At 36.3% G+C, this 14,565-nt stretch overlaps 1 long non-coding RNA gene across 1 annotated transcript; it reads right to left on the bottom strand.

Annotated features, from left to right (window-relative positions):
- Positions 6,394-12,339, bottom strand: LOC110398740. Its single transcript, XR_002438587.1, has 3 exons — positions 12,114-12,339; positions 8,788-8,868; positions 6,394-7,688 (listed from the first exon to the last, which is right to left on the bottom strand). It is a non-coding gene; the product is annotated as an uncharacterized LOC110398740 (long non-coding RNA).

The following is a 14,565-nucleotide window of genomic DNA, read 5'->3' as shown; positions in this document are numbered from 1 at the left end:
TTATCCAAATTTTTTCACCTGTAGACACTTTTACTAATGAAAATTGCTCATTCAGCCGTGATTGTTGAACATGGTGCACTTAAACAAAAGGAAAAAAAATACAGAACAATTTTGCATTTTTTACATGAATTCAATATTTCAATGCCTTTCTCTCTTCCAGTTTTTAGATCACATTTGGTGTTGCTTGCCCTTGAGAACATAAAAAAATATTCCCTGTTAGGTTCACTATGCTTAATAGATATCCTTGGGAGAACAATATGGGTACATCCGTACCTACATCTCTCTATATATATTATTTTACATTTCTATAGCTCTTCAAGCCCAAACATTGTCAGGCCTGGAAAGGCTCTGCTTTGTGTTTTGGAAAAGGCTGTGAAAAACAGCATAAGAAATCACTAATTCATATCAGAATTCAAAGCTTAGTTTGAAGAAACTAAAGAGACTCATATATTGGGCTATGGATTTAGTTTTCTCACTAGTATAACTACTAAATGATTCAACTCTGACTTTAATTGTATATGTTTCAAATCTCTGCGCTTTCAAATATTTTGAAACTTTCTTCACACAAAGAAACATTAGCTATGCTACAGCAACAACCTTGTCACACTGCAGACAAGATGCACTTGAAACAAATCAGACCACTAATATTCAGTTATGCGTTTTTCATACAGCTTTTTGTTGTGCTTCTCTCACTCTTAACTGCACATTTTCCGTGTGCCTCTCAGCTCCCTAGGGAGAGGCAATGGATTGCTAAGGTACTGATAGGCAAGTGCTTTGTTTTGAGTATTGTTGCATGTGTTTTTGTTCTGCTTTTTTTTTTTTTTTTTTAAACACAGAAATTTTCTGGTTTTTTTCTCACTAGTCTATATGCAGTTACACTTCCCAGTTAATTTTGACATCAGTTTCTGAAGTCTTGGATTTTACAAACTATTATTAATTTCAGTAAATCCTTATGGAGTAGGAGGGAACTTTCTGGCAACAATTTCAAATAAATAAAGCTCATATTCATGCTACTTTGATGAGCAAAGGAGCCCCAGCTGAAATCAGAATGTTTTCTTGTAAATGGAATGCATAAACTCCTGAAAATTCAGGGTGTGTGAGCACTAGTGACTTTAACAAGCCCAAGAACAGCAGGAGATTCCCCAGTATCTCTCCACGAGTCAGAAAAATCACACAGTGCTCATTTTTAGAAGCTGAATTTTCAAAATAGAGGATGTTTTGGTCAATAGACCTTGAGTTTAAAGTAGAGAGTCAATGTAAGACCATCATAAACAGCCAGAAGTACACTGCAAGACCTAGAAATACATGTAAGGTGAATTTATCTAACACATCAGTGAAAGATCACCATTAAATATCAGCCTCAAAAACACATTATAAAGGGAAATGCTGTACTTCTTCGAAGACTCAGACTAAATAATTATTCCTGAATAATTATCCCTACTTGTCCTTCAGTTGGCGTTTACTTACAGCAGTCCTTCTCTCTTGTTCTCTGCGAAAATGAGACAAAAAAGAACACCTCACCACACAAACCTTTGAGCAGAGCTACATCAATTAAATAATAAATGAATGCTGCAGTAAAATTATAATTAATCTTATCTTTCTGCTGCATACTGCTGGCAGCAATGAGGAACAAGTCTAAGTATGCAGGTGATCTTTTTTTTATTGTTATTGAAGAAAATATCACAAGCTCATGTCCTATTTTCTTCCTTATTCCTTTAACTTCTTCCTTTTAAATCTCTGCCCAGCAGAGGAAAACTCCTTGGGCAATCAGCAGTCAATCTTGACTGCTTCCACAAGAAAAGTATGTGGGTGTAAAACCATAGAAAGAAAGAAAACAAAAGCTATTAAAGGTCAAAATGTATGCATGGTTGATTTGTGAAACAACAATAGTAAAATAATAGCATTGTTACATGAAAAATATATAAAGCACCCTCTGCAACACTTCCTGGTTGTATCCATTTTCCCAACAAATGTCTTGTTGACATTTTCTATCACTCTCTTGTATATTATACGCAGTTTCACATCTAGTTAGAAACGTTCTTTGATAAGTTTTGAAAAGTGATCCTGCAAATTCTTTTATGAGTAATGATTAAATGAAGTTTCTGCATCCCACTATTAGCCATAATTCAGCCTTCACTTTCCCGTCCGTGAACATTAACTACGAACATTAACGGGCACAGTTATGCATATGCATGTTGTATGATAGTATGCATATGATATGTATGTAACTTATGTATGACGGGAAGCATGATCATTATGATTTATTTCTCTAGGTTCTTACTGGAGAATGTGACTCATAGAATCCCCAAGGTTGGAAAAGACCTCCAAGATTATCCAGTCCAACCGTCCACCTACCATCACACTCGCTAAACCATGACCATAGTACAGTATCTAAACATTTCTTAAATACCTCCAGGGACAGTGACTTCACCACCACAGTGGACAGCCCATTCCAGCACCTGCATCGACCAACACACCCAGGTCCATTTAAAATGATGGAATGATAGAATGGTTTGGGTTGAAAGGGATTCTTGAGATCATCCAGTTCCAGCCCCCCTGCTATAGGCAGGGACACCTTCCTCTAGACCAGGTTGCTCATAACCCCAACCAGCCTGGCTTTGAATGCTTCCAGGGAGGGGGAATACACAACCCCTCCTGTTCCAGTGTCTCACCACCCTCACAGTAAATAATTTATTCCTAATATCTCATCTAAATTTACCCTCTTCTCATTTAAAACCATTTCTCCTCATCCTGTCGCTACCTGCCCTTATAAAATGTTCCTCCTCAGCTTTCCTGTAGGCCCCCTTCAGGTACTGGAAAGCCACTATAAGGTCGCCCCAGAGCCTTCTCTTCTTCAGGCTGAAGAGTCCCAGTTCTCCCAGCCTGTCCTTATAGGGGAGGTGCTCGGATCATCTTCGTGGCCCTCCTCTGGTCCTGCTCCAACAGCTCCGTGCCATTCTTGTGCTGGGGGCTCCAGAACTGGAGTATTCCAGGTGGGGTCTCATGAGAGCAGAATAGAGGGGCAGAATCACCTCTCTTGACCTGCTGGTCACACTTCTCTTGATGCAACCAAGGATACGATTGGCCTTCTGGGCTACAGGAGCACACTGCTGGCTCATGCTGAATCTTTCATCAACCAGGACTCCCAAATCCTTCTCCTCAGGGCTGCTCTCAAGCCATTCTCCACCCAACCTGTATCCATGCTTGGGATTGCCCCAGCCCAGATGCAGGACCTTGCACTTGGCCTTGAATTTCATGAGGTTGGCATGGGCCCACCTCTCAAGCCTGTCCAGGTCCCTCTGGATAGCATCCCTTCCCTCTAGCATGTCAAATACACCACTCAGCTTAGTGTCACCTGCAAACTTGCTGAGGGTGCACTCAATCCCACTGTCCACGTCACCTACAAAGATGTTAAACAACACTTGTCCCAACACCAATCCCTGAGGAACGCCACCAGTCTCCTCTTGGACATTGAGCTGTTTACCACAACTCTCTGAGTGCGACCATCCAGCCAATCCCTTATCCAGCAATTGGTCCATCCATCAAATCCATTTTTTCTCCAATCTGGTGACCACACAGTTTTCCAGCCACACTGCCCTAAGCCTGTAGTGTTGCCTGGTGGTGTTGTGGCCAAAGTGCAGGACCTGGCGCTTGGTCTTGTTGATCTTCATCCCACTGGCCTCAACCCAAAGACTGAGCCTGTCCAAATCCCTCAGAAGGGCCTTCCTAACCCCAGGCAGATTGACACTTCCTCCCAGCTTGGTGTCCTTTGCAAATTCACTGAGAGTGCACTCAATCCTGTAGTCCAGGTAATCAGTAACGATATTAAACAAGACAGGCTCCAGTACTGACCCCCTGGGGAACACCACTCATGACCAGTCAATGCCAAGCCTCTGTGCTCAATCTGGAGAAAGTTCTTAAGTCATCTATGACAAATCCTGTTGGTTATTGGAGAGACTTTTGCACACATTAAGAGGAGGTGGAAACAGAAATTCAAACATGTTTGTCCTTACGTTTCCCCCATTTCTTTTAGTACAGTCAGGTTTAACTTCTCATTTACCCAATGTAAAGGTTAGGTAATGTTGAGCTTTTGTATGTTTATTTCCCCCTTAAAACCATATTGAAGGTGTTTAATCATAAAAACCACATTTTTTTCCACGCTTTCTTCAACTTGATTGTAAAAGAATTTTAATTAAATAGAACAAAATGACCAAGAAAGAGAGAATATTAATAGTACAAATTAAGGAGGGCTCATTGCTTGTGCTGTTTCTTTCAGTTCAAAAGTAGGTGGAAGGAGAGAAGCTCTTCCTCCATGATCTTCAGATAAATGAGATGTGTAGTTTTCCTTTTAAGCAAATCCTTATAAAGTAATTGAGTGAAAATATATGTACACTACATTTGCATTTTAATACTTATCTGATAAAAATTTACATGCTGTTGCACAGAAAAAAAAGGTACTTCTCTATTTGCACAGGAATATTTGCTTCTAGATTGTACTAATATTTTAACGTTATGATTATTATTTATTATCCTATTGAACTATTTTCAATAATTCAATATGTGTTACCACATGTACTTACAGTACTAAAAGTAAATGCTTACAATTAATCATTGTCATATGTAAATAATAAAACAGATATGAGGGATTACTGGATGACTGCAATAGGATGGAGTTCCATTTCATGTGCCAGTGTAGTGACCCTATCGGTTACGTGGAGTAAAACTAAATTCTACTTTGTAGGACATTCAGTTAGCACACAGACAAAGAAATTCTGAATCTTCATGTCCAAATGGCAAAAAAAAATCACATATAAAATCAGAAAAACCTCACAGGATATCAATAACATTAAAAAGCAACCCCTGGTAGACTAAAGGCTTCACCTACAGCTTACTGAAATCCAGTGAAATCTTTCAGTGAATCAAGTTCCTGTCAAGAAATTAATTCCACTGATAGTTTTCCTCATGCTCAACTCCTTCTTCTTTTCTTTTCTTTTCTTTTCTTTTCTTTTCTTTTCTTTTCTTTTCTTTTCTTTTCTTTTCTTTTCTTTTCTTTTCTTTTCTTTCTTTTNTTCTTTTCTTTTCTTTTCTTTTCTTTTCTTTTCTTTTCTTTTCTTTTCTTTTCTTTTCTTTTCTTTTCTTTTCTTTTCTTTTCTTTTCTTTCTCTTCTCTTCTTTTTTAAATCTGCATTTAATGCAGTAATGGTATTAAGAAATTTGTACACACAGACAAACAGATTGAACATGATGGTACAATGAAAAATTGACAGAGTAGTATTAGCTTCCCCCTTTCAAAAGGACAATAAAAAGTCAGTTTTCTGAAAGATACCATCTAAGGTAAACTTGTTCTCAAATTATGAACAATATTACAAGTTAATAGTGTCCTCTGTTTTATTTTTCTTGCTCTATCTGGAAATACAAGATTATAATATTGGCTTTCAACTGCCTGATACTTGGCTTTGATGTCAGTAAGGCATTAAGATGAATAAGGAAAACCTTCACCCCTGCTGAAGGTGTTATTCTTGCCTATCTGGGAACAGAGTAAATAAAATATATGTACATTGTTTTATAGAACTAAAGCCCTTGTTGAAAACAAAAAGGCTAGAGATTTGATTTTGTTTAACAGAAGCTCAGATTTTGAAAACTGTGCAAAATATGGAGAAAGAACCTCAGGGATATCATCTTGCCTTGATACACAATCAGTGCTGTAACTCACATTAACTCTAATATATTAAGCATCACTGAGAGAACAGAGCCCTAAATTCTGGGAAGACATGATTATTTTTGCTAGAGGAAATTTCACTGTCCTTTCTGATATGTCAAGACATTGCATTATCTCTTGTGCCAGGTCGTTACTACGTAATGTTTTATGCTTTTATGCTTCAGTGCAGTATCTTAGCACCTTCTGCATAAAATCAATTGCAGTAATAAAATTTCCAGTGAATAAAAATATTGGTTAAACTTTAAAAGGCACAGGCTAGCAGTGTGAAGGTATGGTGGGAAAATAAATGGATAACTTAATAGGAAAGATTTTAGTAGACCATTGTTTACATTAGGCTCTGTTTTTGTTGTTGTTGTTGTTTAGCTTTTTGTTGTTGTTGTTGGTTTTTTTTTGCAACTTGATTTTGATAATACGAAGCCAGCATGAATCTTTTCTTGGAACTACATTAAAACAACAAAGGTGTTGCATCCTGGCTTGTATCAGAAATAGCATTGCCAGCAGGAGCAGGGAAGTGTACTCAGCACTGGTGAGGCTGCACCTCAAGTACTATGTTCAGTTTTGGGCCTTTCACAACAAGAAAGACATTGAGGCCCTGCAGCATGTTCAGAGAAGGGCAATGAAGCTGGTGAGGAGTCTGGAGCACAGGCCTTATGAGGAGCAGCTGAGGGACCTGGGATAGTTCAGTCTGGAGAAGAGGAGGCTCAGGGGAGACCTTATTGCTCTCTACAGCTGCCTGAAGGGAGCCTGTGGTGAGGTGGGAGTCAGCCTCTTCTTCCATGAAACTAGCAATAGAACAAGAGGGAATTGCCTGAAGTTGTTCCAGGGTGATTCAGGTTGGATGTTAGGAAATACTTCTTCTCTGAGAGAGTAGTCAGGCGCTGGAACAGGCTGCTCAGGGAGGTGGTTGAGTCACCGACCCTGGAGGTGTTCAAGGAGCATTTAGATGTTGTACTGATTGACATGGCTTAGTGGGAAATATTGGTGATCGGTGAACGGTTTGACTGGAGGATCTTGGAGGTTTTTTCCAACCTTGGTGATTCTGTGATTCTATGATTCTAAAGAAAAAACAGTTTCTTCTTTGCCTTCTAAGACTGATTCAGTGAGTATTAGTAAGAGTACTTGCACTCACTCCTTGCATCCACGCCATCAACTGAAAAGAGGTGTAAGTACTTCTTAGTTGTCTTCTTCTTACTTGCTGACATCTTACTATTTAAATGTCACAGAGTTATCTCTAGATCTATCTGTGTCCATGACAGGGGGACAGCAGGCCCACAGGCACACCAGCCTGAAAAAGGGAGGGGAGATGGGGGTGTTGACAGTTTATGGGTCGGTTTGGCCCAGTTCTGTGGGCTATGAATCTTGACTTCTACTTATTTGCATATTAAAAGAAAAACTCAAATTGAAACTGCTTAGCAATGGTAACATTTGTCAGAGGAATGATTCAGTGTGTCAGGTAAGAGGGGCTATCTGGAGAGTAGGTTAAATTGATTGGAAGTGGGAGTGCCAGGAACAGAAGAATATCATGTAAGGGAACAAAGATTTCTTTCAGAAACATTGCCTTGTTACTACTGCTGAATGCGAGCGCTTGTGGCCAATTTTGTTTTCTAGATTTCCCTTACAGGTTATAAACTCATTAACTAAAGTTCCCCTTTAATCATATTATCTTGCTTGATAATTTGTCAAATGAGCTCAAAGTTCTTTAAATACCAGAATGCCAAGTTATCAAGTACAGATTTAAAGGAAACACATATAGCATGAAGTAGGAACCGGGCATACGAGTACACTGATTAACTGAAGCAAGTAAAAAAGCAACATCTGGATAAACAGAAATAGGATCAGTGCTGTTCTTTGGGAAAATGGGATTCAAACCATTTGGAAAAAGGAAGGACTAGCTGTAGGCTTCTTATTTCTATTGAGATGCTCCACAAAACTGTATCAGTAAACAAAAGCAGGTAGGCTCATCCTCATTTCTGTGAAACAAGTGAAATTTTCTGTCATTATTTGCATTAAAATCCTTTGCACATTCAGTCTGAATTCCTAAATAGTTAGGTGATGACTAAAAATGAAATTTTGATACTGAGCAACAGCATAGAGATCTCATTAATTTACAGTAAGGCCGCATATGTGACTGCTGCAAATGAAAATAAATGGTAACTTCAGTGGGCAGTTTATAGTAACCGTTCAAAATTTCAGAAACTTACAAAATTCTGCTAGCTATGTACATTTACAAGTATGAGTAAACATTTTCAAATTTGTGTTAAACATGTTAATATTGGTAGTAAATTAAAAATGCAGGGGATTTTTTTCAACTTCCAGAACTATTTACCCTACAAAATCTGAACTGAATTTTTTATCAGCTAATGGAATCACTTAAATGTCTAGATCAAGTACTTTGTTGATATATATACCAAACATATATATTGGTATTTCTTCCAGTCACTTCTCTCATGTGAATAAATAAATGTATTTAATTTTGCATATCGACACTATATAAATGTGGTAAATATTTAATGTACATGTAAACATGACTAAGGACTTAATATATTTTAATGTACCCAAGAGGTTTCTGGTATCCAATTATCTTTTTACTATTATATTTTAAATATCATTGAATATTTGATATCAAAGATGTACCACAATACATTTTGCTTATGTAATTTAACAAAAACACTCAACATCTACTTTTTCTGCTATTCCTTAAGTACCAAACTGACAAGTACATCAGAAACCCCACTGGTCTGATTTCCAGCCCTTTGATTTAACTATTAATTACATTAATCAATTAAATATTTAAAAGAGACCATGGCTGAATATATTATCCTTCTCCAGAAAATAATTGTCCTCTGAAACTACCATAAGTAAAAGTAAGCTGTCCCTTATGTAATTTTCAAAGTGTTTTCCTCTTTTGAGGGGTTTAGATTCTTATATCTTGTTCTTATTTGTACAATGTTCTTGTTCACTACATGAATGCATGTAATTTGTTGTTTCATTTTGCTACAAAACTGGCTATATTAGTAATGATTAGTAATGTTTCATTTGTTGTTAAAAAAAAAAATTAAACAACTTAACTGCAGTGACCATTTGAATTCGCTGCCATTTTTCCTTCAAGTTGTTACTTGTTTTATTTTGTTTCATTTTCAATGAAGTCTTCTGTGTCAAAGTAGGAAAAAAAAAAAGGATTGCATTCACTGCCAGAATTATTAAAGTGTAATAAGCAGCAAACTGAAAGCTTTCCTTGTTTTCATCAGAAGCTTCTTTCCATTACATTAACTCATAATAGTGAGAGTAACACAACATTTTCAACAGTTTATAATTCAAGTTTCCTTAAATAAATGAAATTTGGATGTGAAAAACAAACAAGAAAAAATCAAAACAAATGCAAAAACAGTGACAATATTTGAAAATATTTATTGTCTTAGTTTGGGACTTCAAATAGCAGAATTATATGAACCATTAATTTAGCATAGCTAAGAGAATACTCTCCAAGTAGCCAAATGGGTTCTTTTTGTTTGCTTTTATGTTTTTCTGTTTTAATTATTAGAAAATGAATACAAATTGCAGATGTTATAAAATACAATATTTTTTCTCAGATCCTTCATCTTGCCTACAGGTACTGCTAGGAAAGTTCTATATTCCATCTATCACACTTTATCTACTATATCTTTTAATATATATTACTTTTCTTTTGGACACTTGCTCTTTTCTAGTGAAGTGAGGAGATCAATAAGGATCTATTCCTCACAATTTCCTGACATTGGAATATAATGTAGGCTCTGGAATGTAGATCAAGTAAAACTGATGTGCTGTGGAAGCCCTGAGGCTGGACCAAATTAACAGCACAGCTGGATCTTTTACATGTTCTAAAAACACTGGATGACATATTGCATATGCACCATATCTTGATTCCCCCCTGGTAGGGTATAAGTCAACTCTGAAGCTTTTCACTGGATGCCTTCCAAGTATACTGGGGAGACCCTAGTGGCACTGACAGAAAGAAACATCTCTGTGTAGAAAACTACACAAAATAAAGCAAAGTTTTGTTTGTTTTTTTTTAATCAAATATTATTAGGAGAGAGTATCATTGGGAAATGACAGCATTGTACTTTTAGCTTGCTCTGCTGAGAGTGCACCAGCATATTATATGTTGTTTTATTTATTTTTTTAGATCACAGTTAATGATTAATTTGAATATACAGAATAAACAACTGCTGAAGTGGAACCGTTTGCAGGGATGGGGAAGGGATGGGGAAACAGTCTGAGCTATTAACTTGAAATAAGTAGACCCTGTAAACCAGATGATCGGTTCAATCTCTTGTTGTAAATTAACATTTTATTATGTTAGGAAATTCTTTTACATATGATGGAAGTACAAGCATTCCTTACAGACTATTCATCCTACAGGTGTTTTTTAGTCTGATGAATACAATTTTTCTCCAAGCATTTGCTCTCCAAATTTCTGATACTTGAAATCTTTACACATATTTACAAAATTGGATGATTTCATGGTGTTGCATTGGTCCTTTATTTCAAAGTTCACTTTTTCCATTTGATCTTTAATTAGAAATAGAATGCAAAATCTTCAATGATATAGTAGCAGAGAACTTCAAACAGGTATTTTCATAATTATTTTCTTGTCATAAGAGATTCAACTCCAAATTATGAAGAAATATTTTATTCTGCTTTTGTTTATGATGTTTGCTTTGAATTTTTTACGATAATTTATAGCCTTACAATAAGGAAGAAGTAAATGGGGCACTAACTGGCTATAGCATAAGCATCTTCATCTTGGAATAAAGCAAACAGGAAACAGATAGTCTTTTTTCCCTCAATATCAGTCTAGTATCAATGGATGCTACAATGTCTCTGCTGCAAGTATTGACCATATCTAAAATGGAGATAAGTGAATAAACCTTTCTGCCTTTCACTTGTACATTAAAAGAAAGAACCTAAAGAATCATCTAAACATATGAAGCACATAGAACAGCATGCATTTAAAGCAGAATAATAAATAATGCTAAAAAGAGAGCAATGCATGCAAAGCCTTCAACTTTTCAGAATCTCTGGGGGTTTCTAAGTATCTCTGGAAACTCAACAAACTCTTTTATAGAACCTTAGTCTTCCACTCATTTTAATTCAAAGCCACATGCTTGCTATTCCTCTACCTTCTTCTCTTATTTTTGCAGAGCTAATTAACTTCATTTTTGAATGCCCAAAACAAATCTGACACAATGAAATAAAAACTAAGGATTAGTTAGACTATATTCAGATCATTTGACTTTGTTACAGAGGTCATTTTTTCACTGCTAAGACAAAAGTCTTGATCAGAATCAGCTTTGGAATGAAATATCCATCATATTATACATGGAATAATGATTCTAGCATCACTTAGTAGCTATCTGAAAATGATTTCTAAGGATACCTTTATTCCTCTCTGATATAATGGCATTATGACCTAACATTAAAAATGTTTACTTATGTAGAATAAGTTATAGAATTTTATTTTAGAATTGCATTTGTTGAGGGTGAAGTTTTATAATAAATTATGTTGTCAGCTTAAGTTAGGATTCTGGAGAATAATAATCAAAGCTTCAGACAGGATTTATATGTTAAAATGGATTGCTTTCCTTTAAGTTACATCAAGTATTAGTAAAAACTAATAAGTTACATTTCAGTGAATATTGCAGCTTGAAAAAGTATATTCAGCTGTGAAACAATCCAAAGATAAATGTTTGGATAAAGATCAAATTTGCATTTCCCTACTATACACAGGCACACGTACAGAAATGTAAATACAGAAACAGAACTTTCACTCTCTTACTTGCACAAGCATACATAGTAGAATCTGTAATTGGTAAGTAAGAGAAAGAAAGGAAGCCACAGCATGCCGAAGAACAACTCAATCCTGCAAGTTATTTGGGAAGGTAATGAATTTTATCATTCATTGAGTAATAAAATATAAGCAAGCCTGTTAAAATGTGGGTTAGCACTATATAACAGCATTGTAAAATGTATAATGGTGATTTTTACTTCCAGCATTGGACTTAAGAGAAGAGGAAATGGCATATAAGTTTCTCTAAGGTCCACCAAATTACTAATTTAAATTAAAAGATATGTTTGTCACCTGTATTTGTTTCACGTAAAGCCCATTTACAGTAGGAATTTTATTCTAGTTAGTTGATGGCTGTTTACCAAGAATCAGTTCCAATTGATTAATCAAGGCATATGCAATTTGCACTAACATTTAAATTCCTAGTAACTTATTGTTCTTAAAATATAATACCGATTCACTCACTTTGAAATAAGAAAGTAAAGGTAAAGTGCCATTTGCAATGCTCTATAATATGTGAACAGTTTAATAAGGCTAGCATAAGAAAATATCCAGGAACTGCAGGTACCTGTGTCCCTCTGGCTCAGTAGATGGAGGTCTAGAAATAGGCTCTGTGTAATGGTGTGCTCCCCTCCAACCTCCTCCTTCATCCTGGCTGTTGCACCTAAGTCCTCTCTCAGGCAGATAATGAGGTACCCAAGGTTCTGCTCAGGACTGGTAACAATCAAGGTCTCGCCAAAATAGTTGATGACCTCAGTACTGGGTGCTCAAAGAACTGTTTGCAGACACCTGGTTCAACAGCTGAAAGCCAATTGAGCATGCAACAAAACTAAGACTATGAGTCAGTCCTCTTGTGTCATAAACACTGAGCAGCCCAAGAGTCCGCTGAGCTCTCTTGCTTGGTAGCTGGCTGCATGACAGGATTTTCCCTTGAGGAGGGATATCTTGAAGTTATGCCTGTGCAGAGTTCCCTTACATTTTCATATCAAAATGCTTTGCCTATACAGGTCCTCTAAATTACTAATAATTTACTAAGCTTTGTGATCTTTGCTAAGATGATGTTGTAGACTGATTGTGCCCTTAGACATAAACCACTGACCGAGTCTGGAACTAGGAATGGATTCACTTGGTCTGCTTACCTCTGTGGCTCAGGGAGTTTAGAAAGCAAGGGAATCCACTCCAAACCTCATTCAATAGGAGGGTCTCCTGGACACGTGTGTTTAACCCTACCCTCTACGCTGTAAATCAAGTGTACCTTGCTATTCAGAATCTTGTTAAGTTGGTTTCTTCTATGTTAAATCACTGTATTACATCAAAAAATATATTGCTGCTTCTCTCTTAGGAGTGAATAGTTTCCATCTGCAATACTCTGTGGAATCTCAAAAGGCTAGTGAACCACTAGATCAGCTGAATCAAGTCTAGAGTATCTGAATTATTTTGCAATTAAAGAAGAGAGAAAAGTGACTTTGAAGGTCTCAAGGGGAAATTTTTCCTTTCAATTTTGGTGCTAAATCTTAGCTAGAAAATTTTTCCTTTTAGAATTATATAGAGACATGTATTTCTATCTAGTGACTATATGGGAACAGAGAAACTCTGTAGACAAATTACAAGCGTGGGTAAAGCAGAGTAGATCTCAGCCTATGCATTTTTAAGGGAAGATCATAAACATTATTACTTTCAATTTTTGGTTGTGCCAATATCATCTTAATTCTAAAATAATTAGATACAGTTCTTTCTCACCTATATATCTGCTTCATACTTCATAAATGAAATACTGGAGATGCTGTGTTGTTTTATTACTCTTACGCATATACAATGCAATAACACACTTTTTTCATTTACTGCTGTCTAGTGCACTTTCAATTTTGAGTTCAATTTGTCTATTCTTACCAAACTCAAGTAGCTGCATAAAGTATTTCTTTGATTTCAGTACAGTTACCTGTGGATTAAAATTCTCTTCAATATGGATAAAAGAATGAGAGAACAATGTGACATTCTTTGGAAGTACAGTATGTTGCTCAACTGCTTTTCCTCTGGGAAAAACGTGTTTCTTGTGGAGGGCAACCTACTACATAAAGTATATTGCACTACGTGCATTGAGCTAGACAGTTTATATATTATGTATTATAATTTAAAATAATGTGAATCTGCAATTCAGGAAAAGCATTCAAAGTAATTTATTTTGGCTTAAGGATACTCACAGGGCATATCTATCTTCTAGTCAGCAGTACTGATATATAGACTACCATCAAACTTCTGGATCTAAATGAACCTATTTACATTCTAAACCCAAGGAACACAAGTATCCCTATCGGATGATTAACCCTTCAAAAAGGTAATATTTTTCTTTGTTTTATATGACTTCTTTTAATCGAATTTTTACTAAGAAATGGAGTAGTTTAGTTGATGTGAACTCACTTCACATATGCAAACTAGCTTTTGACACAAGGTAAAATACTTGAATGTTCCCACAAAAATAGACATGTTGTAATTCAGTGTTGTCATGGTGGTGTATGGCCAGATTTTCAAAGGTTTATGAGAGTCTAAATATGCAGGCAAAACCCATTCGAGTGCTTAATTCTCAGTAGTATCTAAGAGGAACTAAGCTTATACATATGAGTTAGGTGTTTAAAAGCCCTTGTGCTTCAGTGTCTAAGTAACGGCAAGAGTGAGGTTGTTACTCATTTATGCATTTCTAACATCTCACTGGAGGCCCATCTGCACCTGTATAAAAACCTTTCAAAACTAGGCTCTTAGGAGGATAAGTTAATGTCTGTGTCCCTTGAAATAAGAATCATGTCTGAATACACACAAAGGTGAGAATCAGTTCAGCTGATGTAGTCCTCAAATTTCGAAGTCTAATCCCAGCATGTCATTTGGGCCAAATTTTACTCAAATGGAGATGACTCCTGGGGGTGATTCATCCTATCTTAAGGTCAGCATTTAAGGAAGGTAGGAATCATCCTCAAGAGATCCCTATCTCCTTTCTTCTCAACAGATGAAGGAACTAAGTCATGTCC

Source organism: Numida meleagris, chromosome 4 (assembly GCF_002078875.1).
Source record: "Numida meleagris isolate 19003 breed g44 Domestic line chromosome 4, NumMel1.0, whole genome shotgun sequence".
Lineage (NCBI taxonomy): Eukaryota > Metazoa > Chordata > Aves > Galliformes > Numididae > Numida > Numida meleagris.
The sequence above is the reverse complement of the archived record's forward strand: the minus strand, read 5'-3'. Positions and strand labels throughout refer to the sequence as shown.